Here is a 25395-nt window from a genome sequence, read left to right as displayed (position 1 = left end):
TTGTAATTAGACAAGACCTGTTGTTGTTTGTGTGTGTGTAATTTTGTTCTTATATCCAAGAAGTAATAATTTGAAAGGTTTTCCCCTTATGAGAGATTTTGTGCATTTTTCTAGGACTGCCAGTATTTGACCCATTTGCAAAAGGTTTATGCAGGGGAACAAAACAGAGTGTGCATCCAAAAATATGTGCAGAAAACCTGTATTTTGTGCAGAACCCAAGTTTTTGTTCCAGTCAATTTTTTGGGATGGAGAAAATAAAAGTGTTTTTATATATTCAATAAAATTTTGAAATATAGTATTAAAAACTGGCTTGGAGGAAAAACTACGAAGACAGAATACGCTTTTTAAAGGGGAAAAAAAACCCAATGGCACTTATACTTTTCTTTTTCCACCCACAGATTCCGGGAGACACAATGAATTTCAGACACAGTAAATGCTTTTAGAATTAGAGATAGGTAAGAGATGTCTGTAGTAAAAGATCATGTTAAAAAACAGCGATGCTACCGGAAAACTAGTCATTTGACACAATCAGGGAGTATTTTAAGAATACTAAGCATCACTTTAGACTCTCTCCTTTCCACCCACTAACAAATGCTTACTTCACTTCAACGCTGCCTTCATCTGTGTTTTTTCAGTGGAAATACAGAATGAATGTTACTACACAAATACAGGAAAGATCATATTGAAGACTTGCTAGGGTAAACGTTATGACCATTTACACCAACTATATTTACATGTCCAAGAGGTCAACAATATTGAACAATATTAACTAGCAACAACACAGATTCTATTGGGTTTCTCAGAAGGCAGTAATAGGATGCAGTAACATATGCTGCATCCACTGAGCTCAAATATATATATGTTAATTTATGATCATCCTAACAAGTTTTAATTGTGAACTTATGTCTGACACGCTAGTTACATCTACACTTAAAAAAAAACTTTAATTATTTCAGGCAGAGGAGAGACAGCAAAGACATCTAAAATGATATTTGAATAATATTCAGGATTACATTTAGCTATCATATCTGTTCAGTAGCAGTACAGTATTTGATGCAGCTATCTTAAAAGAACTGTCAGAAAATACAAAATACAGTATCTCTGTACCAAGAAAAAGAATACTTCCATTTAGGCATTTCTAGCCAAGGGCACTTTACCAAGGCCAGATATCTCCTTCCATTTCCACTCCCACAGGAACAGGGGCTCAATAACAGTCAAAACAAAATGGTCTGAAATGGCTCTTTTTTTCAATGTAGATGTACAGTGCTTCCTGGACTATGGACATGACACACAATAGAGAGAGGAGTATTTCAGATGAACCTATGAAATTATAGATTACAGTTGGCACTCTGTTTTTCTGGGGGATCCGTCCATTCCAGACACACACCCCCACAAAAATGGAGACTCACAAGTATTCAAGCTCCATAGGCTTGAATGGGGTGCACCCCACTGAGGATAGTGGAGGTGGCCCCTCCGTGAATAATCAAGAACACAGATCTCAAGTCCGCAAGAAAGGAGGGGTGACTGTATATTTCACATAGCATTTTTGTATAATACCCCGTTAATTTTCTTGACTTGCTTTTAGATCATTTTAGTTGCACAACTCTGCAAATAACAGGTTGTGTGTGTGCGTGTGTGTGGACAGTGTGTGGACCAGCTTTTGCTAGATGTGTTTTGAGTAATTTCACTTGGATTAAATACTTGCCCATTAAAACTAAATTCTGAATTACTCAAAAAAAGTAAAATAAATAATTGATTGATAACAGATATGCCTTGCATACAGAGATTTGAACTATACAGAACTTTTTAGTCATGTGATCAGTCCTGATAAACTGAATCTGGTAAACCAGATCAAAAAACTTTATCACACTTTAGGAAAAGAACTATATTGGTCCCTCCACATTCACTGGGGTTGGCGATGAAGGACCCCAGGGAAAACTGCAAATAAAAACCCACTGTTCTTTTTACCTGAGAGGACAACTCCCTAGGAATTTCCAGGTCTTTCAGGACAACTCTATGGTCAACATCTGCCAGACGCTGGTCACAGAATCATGCTGGAGGACCTACAAATGCCTAGAGAAGCATTTTCTCTAGGATCTTCGACGTTCTCCAGCATAATTCTATGGTCAACTTCTGGCACGTTGCGCTTGAGGACCTAGAGATTTCTAGAAAGAGCATATTAATCAAGACCACAAATAATCAAATGTGCAAAAGTCAAAGCTGTAAATGTGGAGGGCCAACTATATAGGTAGTTACACAAAATGCAAAGCAAAGAGAAAATAAGGAAAGTGCTGAAGACCAGAATGTGTCCTGCTTGTTTCTAAACAGAATCTCATCAGTGTCAACTTTCCTAAACAATCTATGGGGCTGAACAGACAGCCCCTTTGGAGCGGCTTGCCAGAACCCCTTTCAGCACCGGATTGGAACTGGAGCAACTGTACATCACAGCCCCGATCCAGCAGTTTGTTGGCTCAAAAAGAAGCAGTAAAGTGGTACTCCTTTTCAAGCTGGCCAAAAGCTGCCCTTGCTGCAGTAGCAGCACATTTGCTCAGTTTCTTTGGTGCAACATGTATAAACTCTGCGCTGCAGAAGCATACCCACACCACCCACCAGTTGGGTGTGCATGCGGCATGCAGCTGCCATGCCCCCACTCCATTCCAATGCCATCCCTTTTGGCCAGTCTGTACAGCCCCTAAGTCACCCCATGTTTTCAGTCACCATGAAGAACCATGTAACATAAACTAATCTGATACTATGTAGTCTAGAAAGTCTAGAAATTTAAGTGAAAAATTTGACCCCAAAAACCTGTTTTGACTTATCCACGGGTCAATGTGAGTATCGTACTTTAACTAACTCTTATTTTTTTAAAAAAAAATCCCCTGGTGAAAGGCAAGAATATAATCTGTACTGGAACTACTGACCCTCTCTATTCTCATTTATCCAGCCTTTAGTGTGAGCACAAACAGTTATGCTTCCTGGAATTTTGTACATTCTCTGACACTGTTTTCCTTTACTTTGTCCTTTACATCATTTGTTAGATGCCCCTAAGTTTTACCCTCAACTTATCCATGGGTCACATCAAAATCCATAATTTTGGTCCCAAATCCTGCCCTTGATTAAGTCGACTTACAGTTGAGTATATACAGTATACACAAATAGGTGGGTCTACTCTTCTTGAGCAAATTTGCCTTTCCAGAATCCTCCCTCCCCTTGGTCCTAACCTCTGGAACCATTTAGGAAAGTTAGGGGAGCTGGGCAAGTCACCTAAATGTGTCATCTATCCTTATAAAAACCTTGGGTGTGGTATCTTTCAATAGCTCTTCTCAAGGCTACTAATGAACAGTCAGTAATTCCTCCACTCTACAGATAGATCTGGGAGTAAATGATATTGAATTTGGTCAGGTTTGCTTCTCAACAGACATGCAACCCTTTTACTGGGGTTGTTTGAGAGCCTTCAAATGCTAGAGTGCACACACATAAACATGTATAGTCACTTGATAACTGAACGTATGAACTAAAGTTCACTAAAGGCACTGTGTCTGAGAGAATATAATTTTTTTAAAAAAAATCTGTGGTAGTTTATCAGAGAGCATAGCATCATTTGATATTACTATTTTCTTTGGGTACTCAACACACTTTGTCCTCAAAAAGAGATGTTTTTTATTATATAGTGTGCTCGTGCCATACGCGGGCGCGATATACTCGGCTTCCAGCTTATGCGGAAGCCACGCTGCCATTAAAGCAATGGTGTACATGTCTGTGGCGTGTGTGCCGCCCCGATCCACAAGCACGAGCCCCATTGTTTCAATGGAGCGCAAGCATACGTGGATTTCCCCTTATGCGGGGAAATCCAGAATAGGAGGGCCCACTGTATAAATATCTCAGGAGTTACTTTTATAGTTGTAACTATATACCTATACTTAGATTTAGCAGTTCCTGTTCAGCACCTCCATTTCAACCCCCCCCCCCCCAAACTGTATTGTTTACTAGATCCTGTAGATTCTTTCTGTCTCTTGGCTACAAGAACTCCAATCAATTTATAGGAAGACATCAAATTCTCCTCAAAATCAAAATATTCTGACATAAACATTAATGAAAGCAAAACCAAGCTTGTTTATAAGCTTCAGGCATTGTTATTAGTTAAATCTACTCTCTTGGTGGTATTTTGCATAAATCATTAGGCTTTCATTAAAAAATAATTTGACAATATTGCTTCAAATTTTCCTCAGAACAGTGATCATTAAATTCTTTGGGAATGCATGCCTATCTGAGAATAGAGGAGAGTGTTGTCAGCATAAAATTGCACAGAATAGAATATTTAAGTGGAATATCTCAGAATATTTGATCATTATTGTGGATTTTTATGCATTCTAATCCAAGCCAGTGAATTGACAGGTTCATTAAAACTCAGAGCTAAAGATGACCGAATTTAGTTTTTAATTCTGAGTTGCCTATTTAGCACTGATGTTTAAATAATAGACTTTTTTAAAAAACATGTGTTGTTATATTCATGCACCTGTCTCAGTTAAACGGCATTCAAGTAGCTTTAAATTAATTCACTTAAAAACCCCCACTGTAAAACGAAATAATGATTGTGCCAGATAAACTGAAAGAAAAAATAAGGGCCTCAAAACAAAATGTATATGCATTGAAAGACTTGCACGCAGGTCATTGGATGATTTTTTAAACTACGGGATACCATGCTCTGTTTGAGGGGAAGTGGGGAAATCTTATTTTATTAGCGAGTTCTCACAAAATGAGTTTCTTGGCAAGAAATTAATCCCAAGCTTAAGTGAATCCATTTGAGCTATTCAATCATGATTGTTTGTGTTCCGCTTACTATGCCTGGTCTTCCACTCACTATTTACTGGGGGTGCAGTCAAGATGATGACTAGATAATGCCCTATCTAGTTTAACATTCTGTTCAAACAAGGACCAGTCAACTACCCACCAGTATGCTGTGAGGGTTTCTCATTGCCCAGCCTCTGCCTCTGATCCTGGCGGTAGATCATTCTAACTAGTAGTGATACTAAAACTGTACAATGGCCACTTGGCAGTGAATTCCACATTTAACTATACACTGTGTAAAGAAGTACTTCCTTTTATTTATTCTGGATCTCCTACCATTAAATGTCAGTGAATGACCCCTAATGGTACAATTATGAGACAGGAAGAAAAAGTTCTCCACATCTACCTTCTCAACACTATGCATAATTTTATATACCTTATGCTTCTTTTTTCCAATGAGACCAAATGTTGTAATCTTTCTTTGTAGGTGAGATACTCTAGTCCCTTGATCATTTAGGTTGCTCTTAACCGTAACTACTGTAATAGCAATAGCAATATAGCAAGTACATTTCTATACCACTTATCACTGAATCATAGAATCGTAGAGTTGGAAGAGACCACAAGGGCCAGCCAGTCCAACCCCATTCTGCCATGCAGGGACTCTCAATCAAACCATCCCAGACAGATGGCCATCCAGCCTCTGCTTAAAGACCTCCAAGGAAGGAGACTCCACTACACTCCGAGGGAGTGTGTTCCACTGTCGAAGAGCCCTTATTGTTAGGAAGTTCCTCCTAATGTTGAGGTGGAATCCCCAGCTCCTTAAGTCGTTCCTCATAGGACATGGTTTCCAGACCCTTCACCATTTTAGTCGCCCTCCTTTGGACACGCTCCAGTTTCTCAACATCCTTTTTAAACTGTGGTGGCCAGAACTGGACACAGTATTCCAGGTGGGGCCTGACCAAAGCAGAGTACAGTGGCACTATTACTTCTCTTGATCTAGACATTATACTTTTATTGATTCAGCCTAAAATTGCATTGGCTTTTTTGGCTGCCACATCACACTGTTGACTCATGTTCAACTTGTGGTCTACTTGGACTCCTAGCTCCCTTTCACACGTAGTCTCGTTCAGCCAGGTGTCCCCCATCCTATACCTGGGCATTTCATTCTTCTGCCCTAAGTGCTGTACCTTACATTTTATCAGTTAAGTAGCACTCTCTAAGAGGTTTACAATGTGTAAGCCAATTGCCCCCAACAAGCTGGGTATTAATTTTACCGACCTACGAAAAGATGGAAGGCTGAGTAGACCTTGGAGCCCTGCCTGGGACTGAACTCACAACCTTGTGGCTGCATTACTGGCATTTAACCACTGCACCACCAGGGCTCTTTTCTGTACCTTTTTTAGATGCAGTACTATAGACAGCACTTCAGGTGTGGTTTGAAAAAATAGTACAATAATGTCAGTTTTATTTTTAATTCCTTTTCTATTGGTATTATTTCCCCTGATTATGATTGCTCAGCTTCTTTTCTTTTAGCACCCCCCCCCCCAAAAAAAAAAATAGGCATAGCTATTTGCTCTATATCTGCAATGGAGAAGACAGAAAAAATTATGCATTTACATTCTCTACAATCCCTTTAACTTCCTTAAGTTTCATTGTCATACCATGGTCCAACTATTCCTGCCTGCTGCTCAAAATTCCGCCTGCCACTCTCTTCCATACTTCATTTTTTAGTTTGCCTTTCCTTTCTGATTGTTTCTGATTTTTTAAGTTCATTTCATTGGAACAAGAATTCAGGTATCTCCGAAAGAAGTTCTCTTTAGCTCAGATAGCTTCATTCACATTGCTTGTTAGCCATGCTCTTAAATTCACACTTTCTTTCTTGACCTGCGACTAGGCTTGTCAATAAATCTTGCTGAAATTTGGCACTTAATTGAAACTGACTATCTCAGCACATTGAAAGAATGCCTTGAGGACTTTCCAATCCCTTATAGATATCTTGGCTTTGGCTGCTGCCTAGCTGACCTTATGACTTGAAAAACTCATGGACTAAACTCAAATTTTGAAAAGAACTAAAAGAAAGTAGACCATTCTAAAGAGTTTTTTGGGTTTTGTTTGGTATCAGCCCACATCAATGTGTTCTTGCTTTGGTTTCAGCTGATTATTTAAATATCTAATAATTATCTCTATGAATTAAACAATTTAATAGACTACTTTCTTCCGATCATGGTACTTAACCTGAATGAGTGATTCACTGCTTTGTCACTGGTTCCCTTCTTGTCCTGCTATTGAATCCTACGCAATGTTGACTCATGGTGAGAGCTATAGTTCCACAGCTTCTGGACATAATACATTACATATTACATAGTTCCAGTAAATAAATGGTAATTTAGTAAGTTGCCATTTCCATTGATTCAATGAACTCTACTCTAGTTGGGATTAACAATAGGATTCAGGCCATGAGTTGTGAACAACTCACTCTCATGGTTTATTACACTACACTCTGAAACACCAAGTACAACACTTTCTGCTATGGGCTGACTTGTCATTTACACTACCTTTTCATAATGATATCAAAAGAGATTCCACAGTATTCTCCGGAACATTTTGTATTGGATTTTCTCCTGTGTTTAATATTGGATTATTTCCGCACTGAATTTTCACATTTTCCTCTTCTCTATAACCATTATACTTTCTGCCTTCCAACAATCTTCATTAGATCCACTTTATTTTAAATGTTATTTTGGTTCAAAATGTTAGTTATGTCACTCAAGAAATATTTAGTAGAGAGCCTTTTTAGTCTATCATAAAACACCTTTCTTTAAAAAAGATTAAGGAATGTTTAAATACATGCATGTGTAATGTAAATTATACAAACATTAGCATCAGAAATAATAAGGCTATCATTGTGACAAAGCAACTAATGAAATTATTACAGGTATATGTAATTTGGGTCATTTTGAAGCCTGTATTAATGTCCAATTTAATTACATTACATTAATTGCTGAAGCATAAAATCCATTTATTCTGAGCAAGAGTGTAGTTAATCCTCCACAACTCCTAAACAAATAGCATTTCTAACATTCAGTTCTTAGTCATTAATAGGGCTTCTCAACACCTAGAAAAAGTACACACACACATTTTGTTGCAGGGGCTACTCTAAGTATCATTAGTCATGATCAAAAATTCAGTTTTCCCTGCACAAACTTCAAATTCTTCTTTCTAGTGCATAGTAATTCTGATATCAATGGTTACTGTTTGTTATGTAACCAGTGTTCAGTTTCAGATTAGTAACATCTTAGGGAAAACTGAGAAAAGTCTATTGTTCTTAATTTTTTTTACTTAATCTCTCCAAACAATCTTGCTGCAGTGGTATTTCTGGTAGATCAGTACAATGGGAAAATCAATTATTCATTAATATAACCAAAACATCCCCTCACACATGAGGGGCTAATTACACAAACCATTACAAACCACAGACATGAAAGCAATTAAAATAAGGACCTTTAAAATGATTATTAAAAATCATAATGAATGGCTAACATTCATTTTTGACAAATACAAATGCCCAATAAAAACGAACACTATAAGAAATACCAACACTAAATCTTGCAGGCAGGCTTGCGATCTAGAAGTGATGAAATAAGCTACAGCCTGTGAAAACTCATGCTAGAATAAATGTGATAGTCCAAGAATGTGTTAAACTGGAGAGAAAAACAATGGACACAGCAGTGAATAAAGGAGGGAAAGGTACTTTCTGCTACTTCTCCAAAGCATGGCTTCTGCAGGGTTACACAAGAAAGATATTCTGAGATGGATAATCACCTATTCAATGGGACTTCAATCTGAGTTACTCTCTTCCTCTGAATGCATGCATTGGAGAAATAGATGACTTAGGCCATACCACATGGAGGAAATGAAACATTCCCACCCTGGTCCTGCACTGAACAGGGTGTGATAATGCACAGGGGCAAAATAGGTGAAACATGGGTCAAATTCACGTTCCAGGGTGATTCTTTGGAGTAAAAAGGGCCCCCAATTGCTCCGAATCAAGGTGGAAACTCTGGAGAATCCTCTGAGTGTGCAGATTGCACACTAGTCTGGAGATGGGGAGAGGAATGTCAGCAGTCAAGCACCCTGCTGACCCTGCACTCTTCCCACCAAGAACTTCAATTCCCCAGCACAGCACTTTCACTTTCAGGTTTGTGTGGTTCCTCCAGCACCATTCCTTTTGCAAATGTCCAAACTGAGCACACATTAGCACAATGCCACTGGTACCACTCGCCGATGCTCAATAGGATGGATGTTGCCTCTATAAGCTATAGGAACAGAGGAGATGGGTCTTGGGGGATTGTGCAGACATTGCTGCTTGTATTGGCCTATTGTAAGTGCTGGTTGTGGAGGTACTTCATCCTTCCTATAGATCTGGAAGCTTTGAAAATAAGACAAGTTTTCCCACCAGTGCAGATACGATCTTAGGGTGCATGCATGTAGAAATAGTTCATGTTGACATCACTTTAAGTGCTGCGCTGCCATCCTTTAGAATCCTCGGATTTGTACTTTTACAGATCTTTAGCCTTTTCTGCCAAAGAGGTGCCTACAGGATTCTGTAGGATAGAGCCATCGTAAAGTGATGTCAAACTGCATTGTTTCTACAGTGTAAATGCACCCTTACAGCTTTTCCTCCTGCCCTATATGCCTTACATAAGACAGAGAAAGTGAGACTGCTGATCTAACAGACAGTTATGAACATAATATGTACAAAAAGTATCTCAGCTTTAATATTTAAGGTACCACAGAGTTATGCTGCGCTTTGCTACTCGTAGCTTATTCTACTTAAAATTTTCAATAACTCCAGTCACTAAAAAGCCACTGAAAACAGAAAAGCCATACCATCAAGTAAAAACAGATTATTTTCTTTCAAACCCCCTTCTTAAAAGGTTGGGATAGCTTTTGCTATGGTTAGCATTAACTACCCACCAAATTAACAGTGCTATAGTTATCTAGACTGTTTTCACTCAGTCCTTCTAATATAAAATAACCACTTATTATTCCCTTCTCAAGTGCCTCTTCTCTTTCTCAAGTTAATTGGTTGATCAGAACCACTTCCAGTGATACCAGAAGTGTGCCAAGCAGTGCAGTCTTTTGCATATTTACTCAGAAGTAAGTCTCAATAGGCCTTAATTATGAAATCTGGTATCTGATCTGATTTTGCAATTTAGGCTTTGGAAAAAGACGGTGGTGATTTACTTTAAAAAGTCCTCATCCATATATCTATTTTGCAATGCAGTCAGGAAGGAACTGCAATGCAGTTAAGGAACATATCCTTAAGTCACTCTCTTCCTGATCCCAGAGCCAATCTCGAAATCTGATGAGGGTTAGGGGCAGGTGGACCTTAAGAGATGAAGTAAAACCTTTAACCCTTGTAACTTCATGTCTTTAAGTCTCTCTCTCTCTCTCTCTCTCTCTCTCTCTCACACACACACACACACACACACACCATTCTTTTATAAACTAGCATAAATAAAACACTCTGTTTAGCAGTAAGTAAACAACTGAAATCTGATAGCAATAGTGATTCAGTTTTGATGTGTCTGAGTGGCAAATATAAATAAAATATGGCAAACAAAACTTGTCATTTGGAGAATTAAAATTTGATCAGTGTTTTAGCGTATGAAATCAAAATGCCAGCGTAGCCTTTTGGTAGCCTGGTACAAGGTTTGCATATTTTGGTTCCACATATTTATCCTCCAAGTTAATAAATGACTCCATAGCTAAATGACAACACAGATATACATTTCCATGCATCTAGATCCATTACTTCTGTGATTTCCTCCTATGAAGCCAAATTCTCTATTGTGTGTAAACTGGAGCAAACTCATGCACTTTCCACTCAGCCAAGAATAGAGCACAGAAAAGAAATGCTGTACGTGACAGACATGATACTACACTGTTGCCTTTTTTGCTGCCCTAATATTTTTCACTGTAACACTTCACACTGCAGAATTTCAATACAATCTTTATCTTAAAAATGGGACAGTCTTGCATTAGCTAGTTTCAAATACATAGTGGGAAATCATGATTTCCGGATGTGCATCCCTTTTTCTCCTTCACCTGTAAAGGGAAGAAGTACTGAATAAAGGTGGGTTACAGACTGCCATGAAAGTACGCGCGGAGCGCGTACTAGGGTTAGGGAGGTGCGGTGCTTTGCACCTCCCTAACCCTAATACGCACTCTGCGCATAAAAAATGACGGCGGCCGTTCCAGATGGCCGCCCTCATCAGGACGTCACGGCCGCGCCGCCTCTATACAGGACGTCACGGCCGCGCCGCCTCTATACAGGGCGGTGTGGACGTGACGTCCTCGCTCCACGCCAGGGCGCCTAGGGCGCCCTTAGCGCAAACCAGGAAGGAGCTCCGTTTCGGAGCTCCTTCCTGGTTTGCGGCACTGTTTTGCTTCGCTGGGCGCAGCCTTCAGACGGCTGCGCCCAGCGAAGCAAGGGAGAAAGGGGCCAAGCGGCCCCTTTCTCCCCCTCCCCACCGCCGCGGGGTGTCCTTGGGGCTTGAAGCCCCAAGGACACCCCTTTTCAGGCTGCGGGGAAGCAGCGTTTTGCTGCTTCCCCGCAGCCTGAAAAGCGGCGGATCGGGACCTCAGCGGCTGCCGTTCTGGCCACTGAGGCCCCAATACACCGGGGAAAGGGCGGGTACAGCCTGCCCCAAACAGTCGGTCTGTAACCTGCCAAAGTTTCTCTTTGAGTTTTAAAACAAAATTTCATTTCCTATAATGTAGGAATAAAGAAAACTGGATACTTTTTTAATCCCAGATTTAAAAACAAAACAAAAACAAAAACAATTCAGGATCTAAAAGCACAGTTAAGTCCCAAACACACTGCAGAAATAATCCAGTCTGAGACCGCTTTAATTGCCATGGCTAAGTGCGAGAATATTCTAGGAACTGTAGTTTTATGAGACATTTAGCTTTCTGTGTCTGAGAGCTCTGGTGCCACAATAAACTACAATTCCCAAGATACCCTAGCAATGATCCAGGGCTGTCAAAACGGTCTCAAACTAGATTATTTCTGCAGTGTATTTTGGATCTTAGTCCTTAAACTGTATTAACTTTCCTGTAATAAGACATAATATGAAGTTTAACATCCCTCCCATTATAGGATGAGCATTGATTTGGGTTGCATTTTACGAAATGTAAGACAATGAAGTTGGAATATGATGTTCGGAGAGCATCAAGCATAAAGCTTTGTGTATACTCAAATGTGCATGTGTGCTACTAAGAGCATAGGCACTAGCTAGTTCCTAACATAAAACCAGTCCAATGAAAAGATAAGCTAGTGAGGAAACATAAGCAGTGACCTGACTTATAATGAACCCAAGAAAGGTGCCACTTGAAAGGGTTACTGACAGATACAATCAGATTGAAGGCAGCCAAGAACAAAGGAACAAATGTTACATCACACAGAAATGGCCACTAAGATATTTGTCCTGATTGGGAGAGATATTATTTATCTAATTTGGCATAACAAAGTAATATAAAGGTTCAACTTATTAGTTCAAAAGGTGTCATTTTATGAACAGACATTTGGATTTTATAATCCCAACACCTTAACTACCATTGCCCTATAACAATGCAATAAATAATTTTAATGTTTCATTTTGTTACATTTGTAAAGAATGGACTATTAGTGTTACAAGTAAAATTATGTTTTCACTTGTTTATCCCACAGTTATATCATTGTGGCTGTTTTGTATAAAGAAATACATTCCACTCATCTACAAAAGGAATGTTTCCATATTAAAGGAAAACATCCACTCAGTTGTGTTTTCAATAATAATTTTGTACATAAATGGAAACCAATTTGCATCACGAAAGAAAGAATGAATCACGTCTACATTCATGCTAAAGTTTATTTTTAAATTGTTAGCCACTGTTAGTAGTGGGAATACCATTATCACATTTGGCTTCATAAAAGGTTATGGTGTAGCAAATGTATTTAAAAAGTCATAGATATCACAGCCTGAAAGATAATGAAATTATAATGTACAGTACTGTTATAAAAAGCAAATACACTTTGTGGGTTTTTCAAAACTGTTATTTATGCTACCTTTATAAACAAAGGTAAGTACTACCAAAAACGCTTGTTATGTTAAACAGCTGTGCTACTGCAACAAACACAATTGAAATAGCATCTAACATTCTAGTAATAATACAAAGGTTTCTATTGATAGGAGTGTGGAATCTGTCACTCAAGGATGAACACAAAAGTTAGAATAATAAAGGATTCTTAAATCTTGTTGGCAATTCTCTCTTCAGGAACCTCTCAACTCACAACACTCTCCTATATAAAATTGAGATTAGTCTTTCATCTGTAAGACAGAACCACACCATCTTGCTTTGTTCAAGCATTTTTGCTCAGTTTAGCCTTCTCTCTTGTTTTCCATCAGTATGACTCTACAATAGTCAGGACTGTGGTAAGAAAAATCTGCTGAATGCCAGTAGATTTTTTCCCCCTAGTGGCACCTAAATTAGTAAATTTTGCCCTGGTCAGGAGAATTCTCTTAATTCCTACCTTTTACACACTAACTATATAACAGGGGTGGGAATCATGCAGTACTCCAGATATTGTTGGTCTTATCTCCAACACCCTGCTCTATAGAATAATACAGTATGTCAACCAATTTTTCAGATCCAAGCACTGTTACTCGTATGTCCAAGCAAGCATGGGAGTTCACTAATGTACATATGAATCTCTTGAAACACAGAAACATACAGTTGTGCATACTGAATTTTCCAAAATGTTGGAAACAGCAGTGGAAATGGATTTATTAAATTTTTAATTTATTTAACTAACACAAAGACAACTGGGTTATATGTGAAATGAAACACACTGTTCAAAAGAAGAAAGGAGGAAACAGTCTTTCCAGAACTTGTCAATATCCATTGGGAGTATTTCTAGCTAACTCGCAGACATTCAATATTCCCTTCCTCTGAATTGTAACATATTGAAATTGAGACAGAAACTGACAAAAGCTACAGATCACGGTTATTTTATAGTATTAAGGAGGCCCAAAGGACACAGTCACAGTCCTAAAAATTAGCTGTCTGCAGCCATTTATCATAATTAAAATTGCCTTCTATTTGAAATACGTGTTTCAGATGAGACCTCGCAGGACACTTGCATAAATTAATCCAAACAGATGATCACTTATTAGTATAACATTTCATAGCAGCATGACAACTGGTGATAATTCAGCAGTTTCGGATTCTTGAAATTTGAATAAAGAAATCTGTTGATGTTTACAAACCACAGCATCTTCTTGGGATATCCAGTTTAGCAGGAATTGAGAAGCATGGTTTGTGTTGGTTTCAAGCCTATCTGGCAGACCCCAGAGGTAGCACTGGGGGACTGCCTTTTGACTTTTTAGCTTTAGCTTATGGGATCCCACACAGATATATTGTATCTTGTGTCCTCACCCGCACCCCTGTGGAGAGGAGTTGTCCTGACTGCAATGTCCCTAAAGTCTATCAATTGAAGGTTTCAGGTTGCAATCATGGCTAGACATAGTTTTTCAATGCTTTATCTGCTGTGCAAAATTGAGTGTTTCTCACAAAAGGCAGATATGGCCACAGTTACAAATAGTCTAGTCACACCCTAGATTGTTACAACATGCTCCACATGAGGATGTTTTTGAATAGCACAAAATACTGCCAACAGAATGTTCACCAAGACTCAGAGCATGTAACTTTATAGATCTTTGGTGGGTCCCATAGCTTAATTGAGTTTTCATTTTTAAAGTCCTAAGCAGTTTGTGACAGGGATATTAAAATTTCCACATGAACGTATCTATCCATATGGTTCGTGAAACAGATTCCTTCCTCCCAACATGCACACATTTGAAACATAACTGACAGAGACAGAGCCCAGACTCCAGAATGCTAAGAAGCATGGTTAGTCTAAATCTAGTTGTTAGTTCCACCAAAAGGATACCCACTGAGTCAATGGAGATTAAGTAAATCAACACTTACTTAAATTCCACTGGTATAGTGGGCCAACTGAGGTTGAGACTAAGAATTACGATTATAGAAGTGAGATTCCAAAACATAATACACATTTTCTAAAAAGTGAAACCCAACATTCTGTAGAGAAGTAACTTCTCTCCTCCCCATCCATTCAACTCTATTGCTGGACCCCTGTAATTACTTGATGTAAAGATACATTTCACAATCTTATGAGTGCTTTATTATCACCTAATAGTAATAGCAAAGGCAACCCCCCTCTGAAGAAACTTGGCAAGAATACCCTGTGACAGGTTCACCTTAAGGTCATCATAAGTTAGAAGTGATTTGAAGGCACATAACACACATACAGTAGTAATAGATAGGCCAACAGAGATAGACTGGCCAACATCAGCCAGTTGTCTTGGGAATTATGACAGGAAAGGGAACTTGAAAGGTAGAAGATAGCTCCTTCCAAGTCAGTGAGAAAAAGGTGGCTCTATAATAGATAAGCCACTTAGCAAATAAAAAAAGAAACAGGATAAAGTACTCAATGGTTTTAGGAGCTAGCAATGACTAGACAACTATCCTGGGTGTTCTGAAGGGGGAAAGTCTTTGTTTAATTTTATTTATCTTTGTTGCATTTTTACTGTCAGGTAAAAGAAAATATACTATGGGATTATTTGCTTGAGATGCTGAAACACATTGACTAGCCTTTGACACTATGCATTCAGCCTTGGTGCATTTGCTACTGTGCTCCAACCAGCAAAGTTGGGGGCAACTGTGTACTGATACTGAGTTTAACTTAACCTATAAACAGCTTATGGTCTGAACAGTGGGGCATAACAACCTGAAATCTGGGATAAGGGGGTCTGTTCCTTTGATCACACACTGCCCCTGGCTTATGTCTGGGTTTATAGGATGGCAGTTCTAATTGCTTGGAAGGTATGCTTATGTATTTTTATTTAGAGGTAAATCCTATGCCATTGTTATTCCCTTTTAAGACACAGGATTATGTCTGAAGAGACGGCAGCACAATATAAGGTCATACACATCCTGAGAAGTAAACAGATGAACAGCAATACTAATAATCTGCTGGAGCCCTTGGCAAATCTCATTTTTATTATAGCTGTACTCTGTATAATAACCAACCATCTAACCCATTAGTTGTAGGAGCTTTATTTGAAAGAGCAGAAGAATACTAATTAGATGGTACACTTTAATGTGTAAAATACACAGTTTTGTAATGTTGAGGCAATGTTGGAGTAACCAAGAAGGCATGGACTTTTTTGGGGGGAGGGAAACAGGGGGACTAAAGGAAACTAAAAGGAATTCTACTGCTCACCAACCCTCCTGCTCTCAAGTGGGTTTGCTCCATTGCTTCTCATCCTTCCCTGGTCTGTTTGCCAGGGATTCAGAGTGAGGTGGGCTTCGGAATGGGTTGCTAGTTTATGCAAGGAATGGGTTTGCAAAATGCTGAACCTCATACCCTTCAGTAGGACAAGAAGTGACTAATTTCTTTACCTGATTTATATGGCAAGGGAGACTATGTATTTATAATGACTTGGAAAGGCTACTCTATTTTATAGGCTCGTCCCCCTCTCCTTTTTTCTCACACACACAAGGGTTAAGTTTTTTCGAATACCGACTGCTGTTTTGATCAGCAAAGTGTGTATTGGGAGCGTTCATGATGTGTAAAGAGACACATAGTTGGCATCCAGCTATAGTAGACATATAGAGCCACTGACTTCATTATTGCTTTACTGTTTTGAAAACTTTCCATAGCTTTCTATCTTTAGCTAATTTTCCCTATTTCAAACCGGGCAGAAATTGCATTGTCCACTCTATCCTTTTATTAAAGATAAGCTATGATCAACAGTGCTGAAACTGAAGTTGCCATCATTATCTGTTCTCTCTACAGAATGGTATCTTAAGAGAAATTACTTATGATAACCTTCTACCTGAGTTTACTGCCAAGAAAAGCAGAAGATTAGAATGCTTACAGTAACCTAAATGTAGTTAGGAATTCTGTATAAACATTTTCCACGACTTTATTAATCTTTAGATTAGTTAATAAAATGGAATGGCTGACAGAATCCTATACAGTGGAAGGGAATCCTATATAATATTTTGACTTTCAGTAGAGACAACTGCTGTTATATGCTTTCAAGCCTATCATGGCGTTTTCTTGGTAAGAATTGTTCAGCCTTTGCCCATCTCTGAGGCTGAGAGAATGTGACTTGGCCAAGGTCCGCCAATGAGTTTCCATAAGCAAGGATTGGAGCCCTGGTCTCCAGAGCTGTAGTCCAAAGCTCAAGCCACTACTCACACTGGCTCTCTTTAGAGACAATACATATGTTAAAATCTCAACATACTGCTTTTAATATCACAGGAAGTTGCTTTTGGAAAGGATTATATGCTTATTAGTTTTTTTAATTAGTTGAAGAGGGAAATAATAATGAAAGGCTTTATTGTTACTGACATCGTCAGGTTGCCTATTCAAATTCATATGAAATTTGAATATTATAGTTCAACTGTGGAAGCCATTTTCCTGTATTACAGCAGCTGGTTTTGACATTGCCAGTGTATGAAGTTGCATAGAATTAACACTCTACAATTACTCCATGAATATCTACATATATTTTGTATCTGCAGTGAATTCATCGTCATCCTCACCACTCTTTTAAACAAACTTTTTGCAAACCTATAGTTTACAACTATATGGTTTAGGCCAGTGCTTCTCAATTATTTTCTGTCATGCCCCCCCTAGGAAGAAGAAAACATTTCGCGCCCCCCGTGCGACTGTAAATAGTATCATTTGCCTATAAAATTGTTATAAGTACACCTCTGCATAACAGAGCCTCGCGCCCCCTTTACGGAGCCTCGCGCCCCCCCTGGGGGCCCCGCCCCACTATTTGAGAAAGGCTAGTTTAGGCTTATCTTATATTTAGTAGGCCAGAAAAAATACGTTAAGGAACAAATACAACTTCTGTAATTTTCTATCAAATTTCAGTTGTCGTTAAATTTAAAATGATTACAAGGCATAACATATTCCAGCCTTTTCAGTAGAAGGACATTTTGTCTGCTTTATTTACTCAAAGTCTGTTTTCAAAATAACTAAGGAGAACAGTGAAGGACTAGAAAAAATGAGTGAAGGGAACTCTGAGAAAGTTGGCATGCTATTTGCTACTTTTTGAACTGCTTTGACTGAGATTTGATAAATCTATGTGTAGAACTGGCCATTGTTACATACATTTTAACAGCAGCATGCTGGCGTATTTTACAAGAACACAGACTGAGTCCAGCTCTCATCAACCCTCATTAACATCTGTGCACTTTGATAAATATGCTTTCACAATATTAGACAGTTATTCCTGAAGATCCCCCGAGTATCTACTTGAATGTCAAATACATCGGACTGTTTGGAGCTTTTGTTAAAAGTTTAGCAACAACAACCAAAAAAGAAAAAAGAAAAATAACATGCAACGAGTATGATGACAGCCAGTATGGCATAGTGGTTTGGTTGTTGGACTATGACTCTAGAAACCAGGGTTTGATTCACCGCTTGTCCATGAAGCTCACTGTGTGACCTTGGCCAAGTCACACATTCTCAGCCGCAAAGGATGGCAATGGTAAACCTCCTCTAAAGAAACTTGCCAAGAATACCCTGTGAGAGGGTCGCCATAAGTTGGAAACAACTTGAAGGTACACAACAAACAGCAACAAAGAGTATTAGGCTCATAAAGCTATGGACTGAATTAAAATGTATTCTCACGAATAAGCAATACTGTACTTACTCTACCTAAGTACAGTGAAAAATGCTTTGTTTGAAAAGAACAGTATGATGTGCTATTTGTCTGTGGCCTTTCCTGAACTCTGCTACTAAAACATAATTGCATAAGCAGCCTTGATACATGTGGTATATTCCTCCTAACGCCACCAGTGATTTATTTAAATATGTTTACTTGGAAACAAAATATGGCCTTGTTTTCAGTCTACCTCTATTGAAATCTGCACATTTTACATTCTAATCACATCCTTCCAAAAATAAACCAGGTGCCAGTTGGATGTGTGCTGTCAATCTCAAGTAAAAGAACTGCCAGTGATTGCCTGAGAGGGCACATTATCCTCATGTTTGGCCGACTAGACACTATTTCTGATTAGAGATTTAAAGCACTCTGAAACTACCACCTGCATTCTCAAAACCAAGAAAGAGAGTAAAATTTATTAACGCATAGCAGTTCAATACACACCAACATACTGTATATGTATGCATGCTTTCTGATCTCCCAATTTATCCATTATTCAAAGTTTTACCACTGCCAAACCATCCCCATGAAGAAGTACATGATACATCTTATATATCTCACACAGTTCTATATCTGCCTCCACCTCATTTGTTTTGAGTACTTCCCCCCCTTAGGTGATAACTTAATTCCAGGTTTAACAATACAAAAAATGTCAAACACTATTTTGTTGTAGAGAAGACACTTGCCAGATTTTTTAAAAATGCATTAACCTACATAGGCTTGATCCTATCTAGTTTCATACAACTCAAGAACTTTATTAGTTGCCTGGCTGAGAAGTAACACTGTTGGCTATCAATGTCACTGTTGGCTTTCATCGTTTGTTGTTCCCAAGATGTTGTAACCCGCCTTGATCTCATGGAAAGGCGGGCTATAAATAAACGATGTTGTTGTTATTATTATTATTATTATTATTATTATTATTAGTTCTGTATCTGTGGACACCAAGAGAAGGAAAGAGAACTACATCCTGTCCAGCCTTTTCACTCATTTTTATTCAAATGTGAGATTGCCCCTTTCTTGAAGGGTTTAAATAAAATACAGGAAAAAGCAGAACAGAGCAGCAAGGCAAGTCTCCCTTGAATGCAGCCTTCATTCCCTCCCTGACTTTTTGCCTTGAAAGGCTTCTCCAGCAGCTGCACAGCCCTGAAATAAAAGTCCAGTTTATTAGAGACCCCCTCCTTTGCCCTGCTTTGAGGGGGGTCACTGTTTTGATTCCAGGCTCCCCATTAATGCCAGTCATTTAACCCAGGAGGGACCTTGTCAGGATTTCTTCCCCAATTCCCAAGTGGTCCACATGCCAAAGGAGGACCCATGCGTGTGCACACATACACACACAAAGATATCCCATAGTTGTATTTGTTGTTGTGTGCTTTCGTGCTGACTTAGAGCCACCTTATCATGCGGTTTTCTTGGCAAGTTTCTTCAGAGGCCAACCTCTGAGAAAATGTGACTTGTCCAAGGTCACCCGGTGGGTTTATATGGCCAAGTTGGGATGGGATTCAAACCCTGGTCTCTAGGGATCTTGTAGCCCCTTTGAGACTAACTGAAAGAAAGAAATTGGCAGCATGAGCTTTCAGTTAGGATGTTATCAGACAAGGGAAATTGGAAGTATAACCCAATGGCAATCCGAATGCAATCATGGGGTTTAACGTTATTGCTTGAGAGGTGATCACACGCAATTTCGGGCAATGGGAAGTCAGTTTGAACGCTATTTGCATTCACATAAATTTGCTGAACTAGCGAATTCACATAAAGGAGTTCTGGCCCCACTTTCTTTTCATTCAAAATTAAGAGAAATTTCTCCCATGTGATATACTCCTTAGTTTCAAAGGGGCTACAAGATTTCTCCACATACTGATTCTACAGAGTAATATAACTATATCATTGAATCCTTCCTGGTCTCCATAGTCCAGTGCTCAAGCCACTACGCCATGCTGGCTTCCACAGTGGGCACACTATTATACCATAGTGGGCATGCCACTATTATCCAGAATTATTATTACAAAACAAGGCAACACAAACCCTACTGTTGGCAAACCCACTGAAAGAAACCCCAGCCCCGTCCTAATGCCCTCTTTGAATGCCTTCAGTGTCCAGAAGCCCCAGAAGAGCGGCTAATGAGATCTGAGGGAGTTGGAGGAGCATCCACACAGCAGAAGTAAGTAACTTGGTTTGACACCACTTTAACTGCCATGGCTCCATGCTGCCAATTTCTTTCTTTCAAACTCAAAGTGATTTATTTAAATATGTAAACTTGGAAACAAAATATGGCCTAGTTCTCAGTCTATCTCTGTGGCTCTGGTGCCACAACAAACTACCATTCCCAGAATTCCATAGCATGGAGCCATGGCAGTTCAAGCAGTATCAAATCGGGTTATTTTTGCAGCCCTTTTGATCTTTAAATGCCCCCAAGGAACCAGAAAACAAAGCCAAGCTCCATGAGGGGAAAGAAAGGTCCAAAACACACTGCAGAAATAATCCACTTTGAGGCCGCTTTAACTGCCTCGGCTTAGTACTAGGGAATTCTGGAAACTGTAGTTTTGTGAGGCGTTGAGCCTTCTCATGTCAGAGAGCTCTGGTGTCACAATAGACTACAATCCCCAGGATTTCCCTAGCATTGAGCCAGGGCAGTTAAAGCGATCTCAAACTTGGTTATTTCTGCAATGTGTTTTGGACCAATGACATTGAGGACCACACTTTTTAAAATATGATGAAATCCCCCCCCTTTCCCCCCTCTTTTTTTTCCATGAGGGCCAAGTATGAGGAGGCAACCAGCAGCTGCCTTTGGAAGGATGTCCTGGGGAAGGAAAGAAAGAAAGAAAGAAAGAAAGAGAGAAAGGCGGGAGGAGGGAAAGGAGGAAGCACATCCCTGAATCTTTCCCTCAGTAAAAAGAAAAAAGAGACCCTCCAGCAATTAATGCGAGGCAAAAGCATGGCCGAGTTGAAACCCATGAGGGGCAGGTGTGTGTGTGTGTTTGTGTTGTCTGAGGTAAAGAGAGGGAGATTCTCTGTATCCACACTGATGAGCTAAAACGGTTTGGCACCGCTTTAACTCTTTTCTGGCTCAAGGCTATGGAATTCTGAGAGTTGGAGTTTGTTGTGTGTGAGAATGTGTGTGAGAGGGGGAAGAGAGGTCCTCACAAGAGCAAAAGGAGGACCAGGCACCTCCAAAGGGAGGACTTTTTCAGGAAACCATGGTCTCATATAAAAAGGCTTAAAACGCTTCTCAGTGCTCCTCAGCCTTGCTCAAAAATGGAGGACATGCTTCCAGGGCTGAAGGCTGGCGTGGAGGACGCGTCCGGGAAATGGAGGACGCGCCCTGGAGGAAGAAGATGGGGAAAGCGACTGGAGCTAAAGAGCACCAAGGATGGAGGTGTGAGGTGTGTTGAGGGGGAAACCCCTTCTCTCACTGCAACAAGGAGGACAGGCAAGGAAAAAAGGGAGGACCTGAAGCTCAAAAGCTCCAAGCCTTCCTAGAAAGGTCAATCTGTGATGCCGAGCCCGGATCAAAATGGAGGACCTTTGGGGGACCACACAACCGCACCAATAGGCATGGCGCCATGGCACAGGAATAGAGGACGGTCCCTGGAAAAGGAGGACCCGAGCCTGCCCCCCTGAACTCCTAAGAAATGTTTTTCTCTCTTTTCTGCTCCAAATGGAAGAGCTTTTAGGGATGCCTCCTGGACAGAAGGCGGGAATGGAGGACGGGTCTTGGAAAAGGAGGACACAAGTCTGGCCATGCCTAAAACAGAGGATTCCTCCCGAAAGAGAAGGCGAGAATGGAGGACAGGCCCTGGAAAAGTCAGGTTCCCCCTGAAGCGCCAAAGAAATGTCAAGCCATGCTTCTCTCAAAATGGTGGAGTTTCTAGGGATGCCCACTGGACAGAAGGCGGAGATGGAGGACAGGCCTTGGGAAAGGAGGACGCAAGTCCGGTCGTGCCTTAAAACGGAGGACTCCCCCTGAAAGAGAAGGCGGCTATGGAGGACAGACTCTTGGAAAAGGAGGACCCGAGTCTGGTCCCCCTGAGCTCCAAAGAAATATGCCTCTCTCAGCCCTGCTCAAAATGGAGGAGTTTTTAGGGATTCTTTCTGGGCAGAAGGCGGGAATGGAGGACAGGCCCTGGAAAAGGAGGACGCCTGGTCCTCTTTCCCTCCTCTTGGGCAGATCCAGCAGCTGACAACAAACACCGCAGCGGTGCGGTTGAAGGCAAGGCGAAAGGGATGGCAAGGCAGCCCCTGGCTCTGGGGATGGAGGCTGGCTGGGTAGGGAAAGGGCCTCCTCCCCTGCTCCCCCGGGGGCCCCTGCCCACCAGATCCCCCCTGTCTCCCTCTAGCTCCCTTCCCTGGACCCACTTCCCCCATCGTCCCCTTTCCTTACCCGAGCCAAGGCGAGCCAGGTGCCCAAGTCCAAACGCCAGGGAAGGAGGGAGGCTGCAAGAAGAGGAAGAAGAAGAAGAGGAGGAGGAAGAGAAAGCAGCAGCAACAGCAGCATCAGCATCAGAGGCAGCTAATCCCTGTGTCTCTGTGTTGTGTGTGTGTGTGTTGTGTGTGTGAGAGAGGAGCTACGGCGTCCCCAGCAGCGTGCAGTTTGTGTGTGCAGTGTGTATTGTGTGTGTGCGTCTTCTGGAGTGGCAGCAGAGCCTTCTGGTCCAGGCGCTGCAATGGCTGGGAATGAGAGAAGGAAAAAGGAGGAGGAGGAGGAGGAGGAGGAAGGGACCACGTGGTCTGCATCCACACTGCAGCCATAATCCGTTTTGACACCGCATTGTGGAAGTCTGTGGGAAGTGGGGGTTTCTTGTGGCGCCGGAGGGAGGAGAGGGCACCGCCTGTTCCAGAGAAATAGAGGGCATGGTGGCCAAAGAATAGCTCCAAAAACACTCCTATGCATTCAAAGCTATGCCTGTAGGATCAGTATCTGAGAGATCTTGTAGCACCTGAAACAAAGAAGTTGGCAGCAGGAGCTTCCCTAGACTTCAGTCTACTTCCTCAGAAGCTCATGCTGCCAGTTTCTTTCAGTCGGTCTCAAAGGTGCTACAAAATCTCTCAATATTATTATTATTATTATTATTATTATTATTATTATATCCAAATGCATCTGAGGAAATAGACTGAAGACTCTGAAAGCTCATGCTGCCAATTTCTTTCTTTCACTCTGATGAATGTCAATTCATGCTTCTTAGGCTCAAAAGGGAAGACATTGTGGAATCCTTCCTGGTTGAAATGTAGTAGGACAGGTCCTGGAAAAAGAGGAGGACCAAGTCTGGCCACCCTGGGTTTGCCTTCCTGACGTTTCCTGTTTATGGCAACCCTAAAGGCGAACCTACCCTAGGGTTTTCTTGGCAAGATTTTTCTTCAAAGGGAGGGTTACACAATCCAGAAAACATGCAGGGGTAGCTGTGTGGGCTTTATTGGCCTTGGTGGGTTTTTGTTTGAATCTTCAGAGGGGGGTTTACATTGACCAACCTCTGAGGCTGAGAGGGTGTGACTCGCCCCAGGTCACCCAGTGGGTTTCACCATGGACCCCTGAGCTGGGAATCGAACCCACTATGCCACTTCTGTTGTTGTTGTTGTTGTTGTGTGCTCTGCTCTGGGCCCACAACAAACTACACTTCCCAGAATTCCATAGCATTGAGCCATGACAGTTAAAGTAGTGTCAAAACGGTTTATTTCTTCAGTGTAGATGTAGGTAACAGTTGAGAAGGAAGGACTTACCCCCCTGAGGGACAGTGAAGCTGTGTGAGAAGATTTCTTCCCATCAAGACCAGCTAGGATCTCCTTTCTGGGGGTTTTCCTCTAAGGAACCGGGCAGCATGGGTTATAGATAAGGCTAATGCAACTGCAACAAGACACAGAGGACCTGTAGTTCCCACCAGGGAGTGGAAATTGTTTTTGGAAGAAACAAAAAGAGAAACTCATTTAGGAATCTGTGTGCACCCTTCATGGCATACTTGGTGTGCATTTACCTCAAAGATTAAATTCAATTTATTTAGCAAAATGTGTATGTGTTGTGTGCTTTCAAGTCATTTATGGCAAACCTAAACCAAACCTATCATGTGGTTTTCTTGGCAAGATTTATTCAGAAGAGGTTTGCCATTGCCTTCCCCTGAGGCTGAGAGCATATGATTTTCATAAGGTCACTTAGTAGCTTTCCATGCCCGAGTGGGGGAACTGAATCCTGGTCTCCAGAGTCGTCCAATGCTCAAGCCACTAGACCACATTGGCTCTCTTAGCAAAATTTAATTCTATGGACTTTATCACACCTGAGGAATTTCTCTTAATTTCGAATGAAAAGAAAGTGGGGCCAGAACACATTCACGTGAATTCGCTAGTTCAGCGAATTTACGTGAATGTGAATTGCTTTCAAACTGGTTTCCCATTGCCCAAAAATAGCATACCATTGCCCAAATATGCGTGTGGTAGTCTATCACGCAGTAACGTGAAACCCCATGATTGCGCTCGGACTGACTTCTCATTGCCTGAATTTGTATGTGGTAGTCTATCATGCAATAATGTTAAACCCCATGGTTGCGTTCAGATTGCCATTGGATTATACTTCCAGTTTCCCTTGTCTGATAAACTCCTTAATAAACATTCCCAGGGCCATTACTTCTGTACACTTGTGTTTGTGTTGACTTAAAGCACCCCATGAATTTCATAGGATTTTCCAAGGCAAGAAATACTCAGTTTTGTTTTATTTTAATTAATCAATTAATTAATAGGCAGTTCCTTCCTTTGAAATATAGTTTGCAGCACCTGGTTTTTATTGGTGGTCTTTATTTTTATTTATTTATTA

General features: G+C 40.6%; 1 protein-coding gene across 10 annotated transcripts in view; it reads right to left on the bottom strand.

Annotated features, from left to right (window-relative positions):
• DLGAP1 (DLG associated protein 1) overlaps nucleotides 1–23244 on the bottom strand; it is a 427607-nt gene extending 404363 nt beyond the window's left edge. For all 10 annotated transcript variants that reach the window (XR_016280603.1, XR_016280604.1, XR_016280605.1 and 7 more), the window contains exon 1: nucleotides 22981–23244. The gene's annotated coding sequence lies outside the window, so the exon portion shown is untranslated. The remainder of the gene's footprint in view (nucleotides 1–22980) is intronic.
• Nucleotides 23245–25395: the final 2151 nt, after the last annotated feature.

This window comes from Sceloporus occidentalis, unplaced genomic scaffold, assembly GCF_023333645.1.
Source record: "Sceloporus occidentalis isolate IW3139 unplaced genomic scaffold, rSceOcc1.0.p SCAF_3, whole genome shotgun sequence".
Lineage (NCBI taxonomy): Eukaryota > Metazoa > Chordata > Lepidosauria > Squamata > Phrynosomatidae > Sceloporus > Sceloporus occidentalis.
The sequence above is the reverse complement of the archived record's forward strand: the minus strand, read 5'-3'. Positions and strand labels throughout refer to the sequence as shown.